Raw genomic sequence first — 16,699 nt, 5'->3', positions numbered from 1 at the left:
TTCTCTGTTGGTGTACTGGGATTTGTTTTTAGAAAAGATTTGCACTTTTATATCCATAGATTTCTTTCTTTTTTCATATTATATGTGATTTAACATAAGATTTTTTAGTTTTCAAGACAGTAAATAAAACACTAAAATTGGCCAAATTTGTTTGTTCATTTAAAGATGTAAAACAATTTTTTAATCTATTATTTTTTATCTACATTTTGTGTATTCATTTGAATTTGAACTAATTTTTCCATTAAAAATTATGCCAGAAAATCCTGATGTCCACTCTATACCTACACGTCTTTGATAAAGTTAAATAAGGAATGGGTTTGATAAGGCCCTAATATGGTCCCTACTTTCAGCTTAAATTCAAAATAGGATTTATTGACCAATATCACAATGAATCGTAGCTAAATCAATGACTACAAAGAAACACTTGTTATCTTGAAACAATGGACTTAACATTCTGGGCCAAATAAGGCCATTTCGGAGCTTTCTCCTTTTTATACAGAAATGAAACTAGGGGCTCCAAGGAACCTGTATTGCTCTTCTGGTATTTTTTCATAAAATCAAAATAAAGCAACAAGACAATTAATGTGTTAAATGGAAACTGATTGAGCCAAAATCTTGTCCTGCTAATAGGTTATGTCTATTTTCATGATAATACTGTGGATTTATTATTTTTCCTAAGATATCAATTTTAGTAGATTTCGTGGATATAGGTAAACCATGAATTTAAATGTTCAACATAGCACAAATTTTCTATAGGCTTGTATTCAGACTTTGGCAAAATCATGATATCAAGTATACACCAAAATACAATTGTTCCTCAATCTGCGAAAATTGGTACCCATGAAAATAAATGAATCCAAAGTAAGAAAATATGAAAAAGATATGTAGAAATTATTATTTATGGGCATTAACTCCAGTAAAGAGTAGACTGATATTTTTGGTTAAAATAGACAGTAGGTATAGATCCTAACATTTTTAATATTACTTCACAGTTCATCAGTTTTTCTCTATAACATTTGTTAAGATAATAGACAATACATGTACTTGCATTTTACCAATATGTTAAATTTTTAAGGCCTTGGTAGTTATTTTGTTTGGCAGGCAGGATCATTGGACGTATTCGTTTTTAATTACATACCCAAAGGATGATTGTGGTCAAGTTTGGTTTTAGTTGGCACTAGTTTCAAAGAAAAAGATTTTTGTGAAAGTGAACAGTTGACCAAGTATTGGACACTATGTGATAAGAGAAGCTCGGAAACTGACCCTTCCAGGTGAGCAGAATATAAAAGATTTAAGATGTACAGAATTCTTAAATTACCAGAACATTTAAATTATTGTTGAAATAGTAAAAGGAATATATACTATTTTCGAGAATTGCACTTTTAACTTCTATTAATTTTATGTTAATTATGATATCAATTTCAAATCTTTGCAAATAAGCAGAACATATCAAAATGGACATTAGATAGATCTTGACAATGTGAATGTTTCTGACTTGCCTAGCATTTCTCTATCTATAAGGAATTTTAAGATTTTTGACAATACCTGCATTGTTACCCATACTCTGTCTATTATTAGCCACCTTGGTAGCTGTAGCACAGTTGGTTAGTAGTGCGGACTATCAGACACATTTATTTAGCTAGATACCCAAAAGATGATTAAGGTCAAGTTTGGTTCTAATTGGTCCAGTAGTTTCAGATGAGAACTTTTTTGTAAACATTTACAGTTGGCAGAAGTTGGAAAAAGACATATGAGGGACACCAAATGATGAGACTAGCTAACATGTCCATTTGGTCCAAGTGAGCTTATCAAAAGGATTTAATCATAAGATCTTACAATGTATAGTAATCAATGAAAATGTTATATGCAAATTCAATCTTGGCTACTATAAAACATTTGAAAAGCAAAATCACAATATTAAATAGAAAATGTCTGTATCTGTTTAAAACAAGAGTGCACACGCTGAAATGTCTTGCCTTCTTTACTGACCATTGATTTTATGTTGATAGTCCTAAATATAAAGCTTAACTAAAAGTATCACATAAACTTAACACGATCCAAGAAAATGAGGTCAAGGTCAGATAAACCAAACCGTAAATACAAGTACACCTTACAATCATTCAATACACCAAATATAATTGACCTATTGCTTATAGTCTCTAAGAAACAGAATTAAACAGGAAACCTAAACATTGACCAATGAACCATGAACATAAGGTCAAGGTCAGATGAACCATGCCAGACAGACATGTACACCTTACAATCAATCTTTGCATTAAATATAGTTGACCTATTGCTTACAGTATCTAAATAAAATGCTCCGGGGGGCGCAGCTTGATACGACCGCAGAGGTCGAACCCTGAACAGTTGGGGCAAGTACGGACACAACATTCAAGCTTGATACACACTGAATTTGGATTGTGATTTAATATTTGACACAGCATAGGTTTCTGACACAGAATGAATGTGGTCTAAGAACTTATAAATTTTTAATTTACCTATTCAAACCATATCATTATTATTTGCTTTTATATATAAATCAGAAATAACCAATTTAAAATAGAAAATTTTAAAGAAAAAAAAAGGAAACTAGAGGCTCTCAAGAGCCTGTGTCACTCACCTGTATTTACTGATGCTTTGGAAATCATGTAAAATAAGGTTAAAATCATAATTAATAGTATTAGATATTAGATATTATAAATAATGATATCTAAGATAATAACAAACACTGCAAAATTTCTGTAAAATTACTAACTCAGGGCAGCAACCCAACAACAGGTTGTCGGATTCGTCTGAAAATTTCAAGGCAGATAAATCTCAATCTGATGAACATTTTTGTCACCTGTAAGATGTGCCTTTAAATGCTTTAGTTTCAGAGATATAAACCAAAAACTGCATTTAACCCTATGTTCTATTTTTAACCAAGTCGGCCATGATGGTTGGAAGGGCGGGGTCATCGGACAAATTTTTTAAACTAGATACCCTAATAATGATTATGGCCAAGTATGGTTAAATTTGTCTCAGTAGTTTCAGAGAAGAAGATTTTTGTAAAAGATAACAAAAATTTACGAAAAATTGTTAAAAATTGACTATAAAGGGCAATAACTCCTAAAGGGGTCGACTGACAATTTTGGTCATGACAACTTATTTGTAGATCTTACTTTGCTGAACGTTATTGCTGTTTACAGTTTATCTCTATCTATAATAGTATTCAAGATAATAACCAAAAAATTTCCTTAAAATTATCAATTCAGGGACAGCAACCCAACAACAGGTTGTCAGATTTGTCTGAAAATTTCATGACAGATAGATAGATTGACCTGATAATCAGTTTTACCCTATGTCAGATTTACTCTAAATGCTTTGGTGTCAGAGATATAAGCCAAAATCTACATTTTACCCCTATGTTCTATTTTTAGCCATGGCGGCCATCTTGGTAGGTTGGCGGGGTCATCGGACACATTTTTTAAACTAGATACCCTAATGATGATTGTGGCCAAGTTTGGTTAAATTTGGCCCAGTGGTTTCAGAGGAGAAGATTTTTGTAAACAGCTAACCACGACGGACAACGACGACGACGGACGACGGACGCCAAGTGATAAAAAAGGAAAAAAAAAAATCCCTCCCCCCAAATTTTTTGAACCCCCTTATGATTCATCACCCCCAAACTCAATCCCAGCCTTCCATTTGTGGTATGGTCCCTTGCAGTACAATTTCAGAGAGATCCATATACTTGAACACAAGTTATTGTCCGGAAACTAGAAAAATGCTTGTTTTTTGGCCCCTTTTTGGCCCCAAATTCCTAAATGTTTGGGGCAATAACCCCCAAACTCAAACTCAGCTTTCCCTTTGTGATATGGAACCTTGTAGTACAGTTTCATAAAGATCCATACACTTACACACAAGTTATTTTCCTGAAACTAGAAAAATGCTTGTTTTTTTGCCCCTTTTTGGCCCCTAATTCCTAAAATTTTGAGGCAATTACCCCCAAAATCAATCCCAGCCTTCCCTTTTTGTTATGGTACCTTGCAGTACAATTTCAGAGAGATCCATACACTTGAACACAAGTTATTGTCTGGAAACCAGAACTAGAGGCTCTAAAGAGCCTGTGTCGCTCACCTTGGTCTATGTGCATATTAAACAAAGGACACAGATGGATTCATGACAAAATTGTGTTTTGTTGATGGTGATTTTTTTTGGTGATGGTGATGTGTTTGCAGATCTTACTTTACTGATCATTCTTGCTCCTTACTATTATCTCTATCTTTAATGAACTTGGCCCGGTAGATACAGTGGAAAATACTTTGTAAAAATTTACAAAAATTTACAAAATTTATGAAAATTGTAAAAAATTGACTATAAAGGGCAATAACTCCTTAAGGGGTCAATTGACAATTTTGGTCATGTTGCCTTATTTGTAGATCTAACTTTGCTGTACATTATTGCTGTTTACAGTTTATCTCTATCTATAATAATATTCAAGATAATAACCAAAAGCTGCAAAATTTTCTTAAAATTACCAATTCAGGGGCAGCAACCCAACAATGTGTTGCCTGATTGGTCTGAAAATTTCAGGGCAGATAGATCTTGACCTAATGAACAATTTTACCCCCATGTCAGATTTGCTCTAAATGCTTTGGTTTCAGAGATATGAGCCAAAAACTGCATTTTACCCTATGTACTATTTTTTAGCCATGTCGGCCATCTTGGTTCGCGGGCGGGGTCATCGGACACATTTTTTAAACTAGATACCCTAATGATGATTGTGGACAAGTTTGGTTAAATTTGTCTTAGTAGTTTCAGAGGAGAAGATTTTTGTAAAAAATTACAAAAATTTACGAAAAATGGTTAAAAATTGACTATAAAGGGCAATAACTCCTTAAGGGGTCAACTGACAATTTTGGTCAAGTTGACTTATTTGTAGATCTTACTTTGCTGAACATTATTGCTGTTTACAGTTTATCTCTATCTATAATAATATTCAAGATAACCGGCAAAATTTCCTTAAAATTACTAATTCAGGGGCAGCAACCCAACAATGGGTTGCCTGATTGGTAAGAAAATTTCAGGGCAGATAGATCTTGACCTAATGAACAATTTTATACTCATCAGATTTGCTCTAAATGCTTTGGTTTCAGAGATATGAGCCAAAAACTGCATTTTACCCTATGTACCATTTTTTAGCCATGTCGGCAATCTTGGTTCACGGGCGGGGTCATCGGACACATTTTTTAAACAAGATACCCTAATGATGATTGTGGACAAGTTTGGTTAAATTTGTCTTAGTAGTTTCAGAGGAGAAGATTTTTGTAAAAGATTACAAAAATTTACGAAAAATGGTTAAAAATTGACTATAAAGGGCAATAACTCCTTAAGGGGTCAACTGACCATTTTGGTCAAGTTGACTTATTTGTAGATCTTACTTTGCTGAACATTATTGCTGTTTACAGTTTATCTCTATCTATAATAATATTCAAGATGATAACCAAAAACGGCAAAATTTCCTTAAAATTACCAATTCAGGGGCAGCAACCCAACAACAGATTGTCCGATTCATCTGAAAATTTCAGGGCAGATAGATCTGGACCTAATAAACAATTTTACCCCATGTCAGATTTTCTCTAAATGCTTTGGTTTCAGAGATATAAGCCAAAATCTACATTTTACCCCTATGTTCTACTTTTAGCCATGGCAGCCATCTTGGTTGGTTGGCCGGGTCACCGGACACATTTTTTAAACTAGATACCCCAATGATGATTGTGGCCAAGTTTGGTCAAATTTGGCCCAGTAGTTTCAGAGGAGAAGATTTTTGTAAAAGTTTACGGACGACGGACGACGGACGCAAAGTGATGAGAAAAGCTCACTTGACCTTTCAGGTCAGGTGAGCTAAAAATGCTTATTTTTGGCCCCTTATTTCTAAACATTTTGGGCAATTACCCCCAAACTCAATTCCAGCTTTCCCTCTGTGATATGAAACCTTGTACCGGTAGTACAATTTCATAAAGATCCATACACTTACACACAAGTTATTGTCATGAAACTAGATTAATTAACATTATATACAAAAAATCTTAACTTTTTTTTCAAGTAGTCACTGAACCATGAAAATGAGGTCAAGGACAATGGATGTATGAAAGACGGAAACTTCATAATATAAGGCATCCATATACAAAGTATGAAGCATCTAGGTCTTCCACCTTGGAAAATATAAAGCTTTTAAGAAGTTAGCTAACGCCACCGCCCGATCACTATCCCTATGTAGAGCTTTCTGCGACAAAAGTCACAGGCTCGTCAAAATTTAAAAAGGTCACTGAAAAAATCAATGAAAAACTACATCTTAAACATAGCTGTCAAGGAAGGAAATCTACAAATTGGAATTGGATTTTTTCATGTTTTTAATATGTAATGATGGGCTGTAATAAAGAATCTAAGCTTTTAGAAATTCTTATTAACAATATAGATTTATATGCTGATGTGCCCTATGTTTTTTTAAATATATGTATTGTTTATGTATTTTGATTTGAAACTGTTGGACAAATTATGACCATAGTTGTTAGATTTCATTGCCCCTTATAGTTGTAAATATAAAGTAGAAAGATACTGGGGGATATTCAAAAATCATAAGTAGAAAAAAAACTGACACTGCCAGGGCAAAAAAAACAAAAAAAGATGAAAAAAAGGTCCACAAAACACTACTGAGTACATGGAAAACTAAAGACTGAGCATCACAAACCCCACCAAAAACTGGGGTGATCTCAGTTGTACTGGAAGGGTTATCAGATCCTGCTCCACTAGTGGCATCCATCATGTTACTCAGGGTAAATACAAATTTAGTGATGGGTCTCATTCACTGATGTCACTCCTCACTGCATAGATGTAACATGACCAACATCTAACAAAGAATTGTGTTATGTCTTGAGCTTGCAATGAGGTGTGAGCTTTTGCCTTGTCACAGTTGAAAGACCTCTCTGTCTCTCCTCAGATAAATATATTTCTTTTTGTTTGACTTTAGGGATTTACCATGCATTAAATGAAGTTAAATATAATCAAAACTGGTTTGAAAAGTTGTAAAACAGGTTATTTTTGTTTTGTAGATAGATATACTGGTTATATATGCACATGAAAACCTTTAGCAGTTTAAAGGGTGGGGTTCCATTATATTATATAAAATAAGTTAGAGAATGGAAACGAAAAATTCAGCAATTTTTCCATTTATAAAGGGGCATAACTCTAGAACGGTTAAAACGACACCACCAAAATTCAAACTTGATCTGTGTTTTGTGGTAATAAGCATTGTGTATAAGTTTCATAACATTTGGTAGAGGCAAACTTAAGTTAGAGAACGGAAACTAAAATTTTTGCAATATTTCCATTTATAAAGGGGCATTACTCTAGAACTGTTAAAGTGACACCACCAAAATTCAGACTTGATCTGTATTTTGTGGTTATAAGCATTGTGTATAAGTTTCATAACATTTGATTGAGGCAAACTAAAGTTAGAGAACAGAAACCAATTTTGGGAAGTACGGACCTACGTTCAGACGGACAAGGGTAAAACTTAATGCCCCCACCGCTACGGCGGGGGCATAAAAATGTCCTCCACCTGGGGCAGCTGGATACGACCGCAGAGGTCGAACTCTGAACAGTTGGGGCAGGTATGGACACAATATTCAAGCTTGATACAGCTCTGAACTTGGATAGTGATTAAATATTTGACACATTATAGATTTCTGAAACAGAATAAATGTGGTCAGATGACTCAAAAATTTGAAATTGGACATTTAATCTACTTAATGGTTCAATATCCAAAATCTAATTCCATGGTTAGATTCAGCATATAAAAAACAAGAGGCTGTCAGAGTGACAGCAAACCGGATTTTCCTGCAGAGGTCGAACCCTGAACAGTTGAGCAAGTATGGACACTACATTTAAGCTTAAAACAGCTCTGAATTTGGATTATGATTGAATATTTGACACAGCATAGGTTTGTGACACAAAATGAATGTGGTCAAAGAACTGAAATATTTGAAATTGGACATTTACCTATTATGGTCCAATATCCAAAATCTAAGTACAAATTAGAATCAGCATATCAAAGAAACCCAAGAATTCAATTTTTGATGAAATCAGACAAGAGTTTAATTTAGGACCCTTTGGACCTCAATGTGGACCAATTTGATAAAGGAAAGCACAATCCAAAATCTCTCAATACATGGTTAGATTCAGCATTTCAAAGAACCCAATAAATTCATTTTTTGTTGAATCAAACAAAGTTTAATTTTGCACCCTGATTTGGACCAGCTTGAAAACTGGGCCCAAAAATCTAATATTTAAATACAGGTTTAGATTCAGCATTTGAAAGAACCCTATATATATTTAATTTATGTTGAAATGAAACACAGGTTAATTTTATCAATAATATTTTCTGTGCAAAGGGAAATAACTCAAACTGGATAAAATTTTTCTTAAATAAGTATGACGCAATTTTTCAAATTATAATCAATAATATAATAACACAACCAGTGATGACTAAGTTCTCTAAAAATAGATATGATTTAACACTCAAACATTGTTATAATCAGTATATCAAAGAACCAAAGAATTCAATTTTTGATGAAATTAAACAAAAGTTTAATTTAGGACCCTTTGGACCTCAATGTGGTATCATCTTATTAATAATGAAAAGAAATACAGGTTTAGATTAAGCATTTCAAAGAACCCTATATTTATTCAACTTATGTTGAAATCAAACACAGTTTAATTTTGGACCCTGATTTGGACCAACTTGAAAACTGAGCCATAAATCAAAAATCTAAATATATGTTTATTAATAAACAATATAAGCTTAGTTTTTAAAGTTCACTTCATAAAAAATTTGAACTTGATCTGAGTTTTGTGGTAATAAGCATTGTGTGTAAGTCTCATAACATTTGGTTGAGGCTAACTAAAGAAGAGAACAGAAACTAAAAATTCAGCAATTTTTTCTATTTGTAAACACGCATAACTCTAGAACGGTTGTGTATAAGTTTTATAACATTTGGTTGAGACAAACTAAAGTTAGAGAACGGAAATGAAAAATTCAGCAATTTTTATATTTATAAAGGGACATAACTCAAGAATGGTAAAAGTGTCGCCACCAAATTTCATACTTAATCTGTATTATGTAGTAACAAGCATTCTGAGAGTATTGCATGGCAATACATAGTCCCTAACCGGTTAAAAAATAATTGTACTGTAACAAAATGCTAACTTGATCCATAACTTGTCATGGTGTAAACTATATAACAAATATCAAGTCAATATCTTCAAGCATGACGAAAAAAGTAAGGAAAACTGATAATGTAAGTGAATTTTCTAAGTCCAAGGACCATAACTCTGCAAAAAATCATCAAACCGAAACAAAATTCAAACTTGGTCTGTAACTTGTCATGATAAAACTATATACCAATTATCAAATCAATATCTTCAAGCATGACAAAAAAAAGTGCGGAAAACTGATTATTTGAGTGAATTTTCTAAGTCCAAGGACCATAACATTGCACAAAATCATCAGACCAGAACAAAATTCGAACTTGATCTGTAACTTGTCATGATAAAACAATGTACCAATTATAAAATCAATATCTTCAAGAATGACGGAAAAAAGTGTGGAAAACTGAATATTTGAGTGAATTTTCCAAGTCCAAGGACCATAACTCTGCACAAAATTATCAGACCGGAACAAAATTCGAACTTGATCTGTCACTTGTCATGATAAAACAATATACCAAATATAAAATCAATATCTTCAAGCATGAAGAAAAAAAGTGTGGAAAACTGATTTGCCGGACTGACAGAAGGACAGACAGACAGACAGACAGACAGACAGGCACAGACAGACAGACAGACAGACAGACAGACAGACAGATGGAAGGAGTGCAAACCTAAAGTCCCCTTCGACTTCGTTCGTATTGTGGTAATGAATATTGTGTATAGGTTTCATAGTGTTTGGTTGGGGCAAACTTAAGTTACAGAATGGAAACTAAATATTTTGCAATCTTTCGATTTATAAAGGGGCATAACTCAATAATGGTTAAAGTGACACTACCCAAATTCAACTTGATCTGTGTTTTATCAGTCGAAGTCAAAATTAAACATTGCATTGTATAAAGCATTGATTGCAGTTGATTCAACTATAATCATGGACAAAGGAAGATAACTCCAATTTTAATAAAATGCTCCGCAGGGCGCAGCTTGATACGACTGCAGAGGTCGAACCCTGACAGTTGGGGCAAGTATGGACACAACATCCAAGCTTGATACAGCTCTGAATTTGGATTGTGATTAAATATTTGACACAGCATAGGTTTCTGACACAGAATGAATGTGGTCTAAGAACTTAAAAATTTTAAATTGGACATTCACCTATTATGGTCCAATATCCAAAATCTAAATACATGGTTAGAATCAGCATATCAAAGAACCCCAAGAATTCAATTTTTGATGAAATCAAACAAAGTTTAATTTCGGACCTTTTTGACCTCAATGTGGACAAAGTTGATAACGGGGCCCAAAAATCAAAAATCTAAATACATGGTTAGATTCAGCATATCAAAGAACCCCATATATTCAATTTTTGTTGAAATCAAACAAAGTTTAATTTTGGACCCCAATTTGGACCAACTTGAAAACTGGGCCCATAATCAAAAATCTAAATACATGTTTAGATTCAGCATATCAAAGAACCCTAAGAATTCAATTTTTGTTAATATCAAACTTAGTTTAATTTTGGACCCTTTAGACCTTAATGTAGACCAATTTGAAAACGGACCCAAAAATTAAGAATCTAAATACACGGTTAGATTCGGCATATCAAAGAACCCCAATAATTCAATTTTTGATGAAATCAAACAAAGTTTAATTTGGGACCCTTTGGACCTCAATGTGGACCAATTTAAAAACGGGGCCCAAAATCCAAAAACTTAATACACGGTTAGATTCAGCATATTAAAGAACCCCAAGAATTCAAGAATAAAACCCCATTGACATTGGTCAAGAAATAAGCAATTTATAGGAAGTATCTTCTTTTGCACAATACTGTGCAATTGAATATTTCTTGCTATTGCGCAATACTGCACAATTGACAATTTCTTGCTATTGCGCAATATTGTGCTATTGGATATTTCTTGCTATTGCGCAATACTGTGCAATTGAAGATTTCTTGCTATTGCGCAATACTGTGCAATTGAAGATTTCTTGCTATTGTGCAATACTGTGCAATTGAAAATTTCTTGCTATTGCACAATACTTATTATATAATAATTTACACATCTGTTTGGTGTGTTTCTCCTACCATATCATTATTATTTGCTTTTAAATATAAATCAGAAATAACCAACTTAAAATGGAAAATTTTAAAAGAAAAAAAAAAGGAAAAAAATAAAAAAAAAATAAAAATAAAAAAAATTCCCCCCCCCCTCCTGATTGTTTTAACCCCCTTATGATTCATCACCCCCAAACTCAATCCCAGCCTTCCCTTTGTGGTATGGTACCTTGCAGTACAATTTCAGAGAGATCCATACACTTAAACACAAGTTATAGTCTGGAAACTAGAAAAATGCTTATTTTTGGCCCCTTTTTGGCCCCCAATTCCTAAATGTTTCGGGCAATTACCCCCAAACTCAATTCCAGCTTTCCCTTTGTGATATGGAACCTTGTAGTACAATTTCAGAAATATCCAAACACTAACAAACAAGTTATTGTCATGAAACTAGAAAAATGCTTGTTTTTTGCCCCTTTTTTGGCCCCTAATTCCTAAAATTTTGAGGCAATTACCCCAAAATCAATCCCAGCATTCCCTGTGTGATATGGAACCTTGTGGTACAATTTCAGAGAGATCCATACACTTGAACACAAGTTATTGTCTGGAAACTAGAAAAATGCTTATTTTTGGCCCCTTTTTGGCCCCTTATTCCTAAACGTTTTGGGCAATTACCCCCAAACTCAATTCCAGTTTTCCCTTTGTGATATGGAACCTTGTAGTACAATTTCAGAAAGATCCATACACTTTCACACAAGTTATTGTCATGAAACTGGAAAAATGCTTGTTTTTTGCCCCTTTTTTGGCCCCTAATTCCTAATATTTTTAGGCAATTACCCCCAAAATCAATCCCAGCATTCCCTGTGTGATATGGAACCTTGTGGTACAATGTCAGAGAGATTCATACACTAACACACAAGTTATGTCTGGAAGTTACAAATTTTTGGCCCCTAATTCCTTAACTGTTGGTACCATAACCCCCAAAATCAATCCCAACCTTCCTTTTGTGGTATTGAACCTTATGGTAAAATTTCATAGAGATTCATTCAATTAAACTAAAGTTAGAGTGCGAAAACCAATGTGTCTTCGGACGACGCCGGACGACGCCAGACGAGGACGACGACGTCAACGTCATACCAATATACGACCGCAAAAATTTTTTGCGGTCGTATAAAAATTACTTGAATAATGACATTGATACTTTTAGAAATTACATTTAGTTAAGACAAACTCAAGTTAAAGAACGGAAACGAAAAATTCAGCAATTTTTTCATTTGTAAATGGGCATAACCCTAGAACAGTAATCAAAGTGCTTGTAAGCACTGAATTATAGATAACTTTAATTTATCAGTAGGAAGTAAAATTGAATACTGCATTGTATAAAGCATTGGTTGTAGTTGATTCAACTACCATTATGCACAAAGAAAGATAACTTCAGTTTTCAAAGAAGACTTTAAAATATTTTTAGAAATGAAGGGTAAAAATTGCTTTATCAGTGGAAGGCAAAATTAAACATTGCATTGTATAAAGCATTGATTGTAGTTGATTCAACTATAATCATGGACAAAGAAAGATAACTCCAATTTTAATAAAATGCTTTAATGGGCGCAGCTTGATACAACCGCAGAGGTCGAACCCTGAACAGTTGGGGCAAGTATGGACACAACATTCAAGCTTGATACAGCTCTGAATTTGGATTGTGATTAAATATTTGACACAGCATAGGTTTCTGACACAGAAAGAATGTGGTCTAAGAACTTGATTTTTTTTTCATTTACCTATTATGGTCCAATGTCCAAAATCAAAATACATGGTTAGATTCAGCATATCAGAGAACCCCATATATTAAATTTTTGTTGAAATCAAACAAAGTTTAATTTTGGAGCCCAACTTGGACAAACTTGAAAACTGGGCCCATAATCGAAAATCTAAACACATGTTTAGATTCAGCATATCAAAGAATCCCAAGAATTCAATTTTTGTTAAAATCAAACTAAGTTTTATTTTGGACCCTTTGGACCTTAATGTAGACCAATTTAAAAAACGGGACCCAAAATAAAAAATCTAAATACACGGTTAGATTTGGAATATCAAAGAACCCCAATAATTCAATTTTTGATGAAATCAAACAAAGTTTAATTTTGGACCCTTTTGACCTCAATATGAACCAATTTGATAGCGGGGCCCACAAATAAAAAATCTAAATACATGGTTAGATTCAGCATATCAAAGAACCCCATATATTCAATTTTTGTCGAAATCAAAAAAGTTTAATTTTGGACCCCAACTTGGACCAACTTAAAAACTGGGCCCATAATCAAAAATCTAAACACATGTTTAAATTCAGCATATCAAAGAACCCCAAGAATTCAATTTTTGTTAAAATCAAACTAAGTTTAATTTTGGACCCTTTGGACCTTAATGTAGACCAATTTAAAAAACGGGACCCAAAATTAAATATCTAAAAACACGGTTAGATTTGGCATATCAAAAAACCCCAATAATTCAATTTTTGATGAAATCAAACAAAGTTTAATTTTGGACCCTTTTGACCTCAATATGAACCAATTTGATAGCGGGCCCACAAATAAAAAATCTAAATACATGGTTAGATTCAGCATATCAAAGAACCCCATATATTCAATTTTTGTTGAAATCAAACAAAGTTTAATTTTGGACCCCAACTTGGACCAACTTGAAAACTGGGCCCATAATCAAAAATCTAAATACATGTTTAGATTCAGCATATCAAAGAATCCCAAGAATTCAATTTTTGTTAAAATCAAACTAAGTTTAATTTTGGACCCTTTTGACCTCAATATGAACCAATTTGATAGCAGGGTCCACAAATAAAAAATCTAAATACACGTTAGATTCAGCAAATCAAAGAACCCCATATATTCAATTTTTGTTGAAATCAAACAAGGCCAAAAATCAACAAGAGTGCACACGCTGAAATGTCTCGCCTTCTTTACTAATCATTGATATTATGTTGATAGTCCGAAATATAAAGCTTTATTACAACTGTCACATAAACTTAACATTAACCAAGTAAACTAAACATTGAGCAATGAACCATGAAAATGAGGTCAAGGTCAGATGAACCATGCTAGGCAGGCATGTACAGCTAACAATTCTTCCATACAACAAATATAGTTGACCTATTGCTTATAGTTTAAGAAAAACAGACCAAAACACAAAAACTAAACACTGAGCAATGAACCTTGAAATTGAGGTCAAGGTCAAATAAAACCTGCGTGACTGACATAAAGATCATAAAATATTTTAATACACCAAATATAGTTGAACTATTGCATATAGTATTAGAAAAAGAGACCAAAACTCAAAAACTTAACTTTGACCACTGAACCATGAAAATGAGGTCAAGGTCAGATGACACCTGCCAGCTAGACATGTACACCTTACAATCATTCCATACACCAAATATAGTAGACCTATTGCATACAGTATAAGAAAAACAGACCAAAACACAAAAACTTAACTATAACCACTGAACCATGAAAATGAGGTCAAGGTCAGATGACACCTGCCAGTTGGACATGTACAACTTACAGTCCTTCCATACACCGAATATACTAGACCTATTGCTTATAGTATCTGAGATATGGACTTGACCACCAAAACTTAACCTTGTTCACTGATCCATGAAATGAGGTCGAGGTCAAGTGAAAACTGTCTGACGGGCATGAGGACCTTGCAAGGTACGCACATACACAATATAGTTATCCTATTACTGATAATAAGAGAGAATTTAACATTACAAAAAATCTTAACTTTTTTTTCAAGTAGTCACTGAACCATGAAAATGAGGTCAAGGACATTGGACATGTGACTGACGGAAACTTCGTAACATGAGGCATCCATATACAAAGTATGAAGCATCCAGGTCTTCCACCTTCTAAAATATAAAGCTTTTAAGAAGTTAGCTAACGCCGCCGCCGGATCACTATCCCTATGTCGAGCTTTCTGCGACAAAAGTCGCAGGCTCGACAAAAATCTAAATACATGTTTAGATTCAGCACATCAAAGAACCCCACATATTCAATTTTTGTTAAAATCAAACTAAGTTTCATTTTGGACCCTTTGGACCTTAATGTAGACCAATTTGAAAACTGGACCCAAAATTAAAAATCAAAATACACGGTTAGATTCGGCATAACAAATAAATAAATGTGGTCAAAGATTTTACAAATCAAATGCGCCATACTGTGCAATTAAAGATTACTTCTTGAAATTTTTCAATATTTGAAATTTGAAAAAAAAAAAATATTTGAAGAATAATTCTTTTTAATTTCTGAAATCTGAAATGAGAAAAAATTGACCCCCCACAATTTCTTTTTACCCCCCCCCCCCCCCTTTTTTTCCCCCAAAAAAATCTTTCCCTCAAGATATGGTCATAATCTCAATTCAAATTTCCAATGGAGTTTGCAACCATAATTACCCATTTAAATTTACCATAGTGCTAACTTAATCTATTTTATAATAGAATTTAAAATATTGTGTCAAATCTTTTATATGGATTTTTTTGTAAAAAAAAAAGATGCAACATTTGCAGATATTTTTACTGGTCTTCCTTTATAAATATGCATTTCTTTAAACATAATTTAAAAGCAGTGTTAGGGAAGTAACCAAAACGTTGTATTTGGATTACCTCCCTTTTATTGTTTTAAATTATCTTAATTGTTCATTAACCATTACTTTATACATAATTTAAAAGCAGTGTAAGGGAGATAATTTCAATGATGTATTTGATTTATCTCCCTTACACTGCTTTAAATTATGTTTTGTACTAAAGTATTTGTCCATTAACCAGGACAACCTTGTTTTTCCCCCTTTTTTGCCCCTTTTTCCTAAACGGTTTGAGCCATAACCCCCCAAAGCAAATCCTAACCATCCCTTTGTGGTATGGAAACTTGTAGTATAATTTCAGAGAGATCCATACACCGTTCCACAGTTATTGTCTGGAAACTAGAAAATGCTCAACTTTGGCCCCTTTTTGGCCCCTAATTCCTTAACTGTTGGTACCATAACCCCCAAAATCAATCCCCACCTTCCTTTTGACAACGACGACGCCAACATCATACCAATATACGATCACAAAAATTTTTTGCGGTCGTATAAAAATGACTTGATATTTAGAAAAAAAAAAAATTTTTTTTTACAATTTTTCCATTTGTAAAGGGCATAACTCTAGAACAGAAAAAAGTGACGGCACCAAAATTCAAACTTGATCTGTATATTGTTATAATAAGCATTGTGTATAAGTTTCATAACATTTGGTTGAGGCAAACTTAAGTTAGAGAACGGAGAGAACATTTGTAAAGGAGCATAACTCTAGAACAGTAAAAGTGAAAGACCTATAGTTAATGTAGTGTCAAC

General features: G+C 33.4%; 1 protein-coding gene and 1 long non-coding RNA gene across 6 annotated transcripts in view; one reads left to right on the top strand and one right to left on the bottom strand.

Moving 5' to 3' along the window:
- Positions 1 to 16,699, bottom strand: part of LOC127738084 (uncharacterized) — a 91,862-nt gene that overhangs the window by 16,465 nt on the left and 58,698 nt on the right. The window lies entirely within an intron of this gene.
- LOC127738091 (uncharacterized) overlaps positions 14,103 to 16,699 on the top strand; it is a 30,487-nt gene continuing 27,890 nt past the window's right edge. Inside the window, exon 1 of the long non-coding RNA XR_007999938.1 lies at positions 14,103 to 14,140. This is a non-coding gene — a long non-coding RNA (uncharacterized LOC127738091). The remainder of the gene's footprint in view (positions 14,141 to 16,699) is intronic.

The sequence above is a fragment of the Mytilus californianus genome, unplaced genomic scaffold, assembly GCF_021869535.1.
Source record: "Mytilus californianus isolate M0D057914Y unplaced genomic scaffold, xbMytCali1.0.p SCAF_4, whole genome shotgun sequence".
Taxonomy (NCBI): Eukaryota; Metazoa; Mollusca; class Bivalvia; order Mytilida; family Mytilidae; genus Mytilus; species Mytilus californianus.
This window is presented reverse-complemented; position numbering and strand designations above follow the sequence as displayed.